This window comes from Pteropus vampyrus, unplaced genomic scaffold (genome assembly GCF_000151845.1).
Source record: "Pteropus vampyrus isolate Shadow unplaced genomic scaffold, Pvam_2.0 Scaffold601, whole genome shotgun sequence".
Taxonomy (NCBI): Eukaryota; Metazoa; Chordata; class Mammalia; order Chiroptera; family Pteropodidae; genus Pteropus; species Pteropus vampyrus.
This window is the reverse complement of record NW_011889382.1, coordinates 76036-76373: the sequence shown is the minus strand read 5'-3', so window position 1 is coordinate 76373 and position 338 is coordinate 76036.

The following is a 338-nucleotide window of genomic DNA, read 5'->3' as shown; positions in this document are numbered from 1 at the left end:
TGCCCCTCAGTGACCAAAGCTGCTGTCTCTGCTGCACCTTGATGTGTCTCCTGTGACTTCTCATCTCCCTCCTTCCCCTCCCTGTCCTCAGACGCGGGCAGGTCACGTGGACACGGAGCACAATTCTCCAAGGCGAAAATTCCTGTTACGTATTTTCCTAGAGTATGTTAACTTTTTATGAAATCCATCACCATTTCAAGTACATTATACTCAAAGTCATTGCAACGATCCTCTTGATCAATTGGGGGGATCTCTTAACCAAATTGAATGTTTCGATACATAAACTAGAATTATTTGTGCATTCATTTAAATATTTAATTTTAGAATGTTTTATAGTT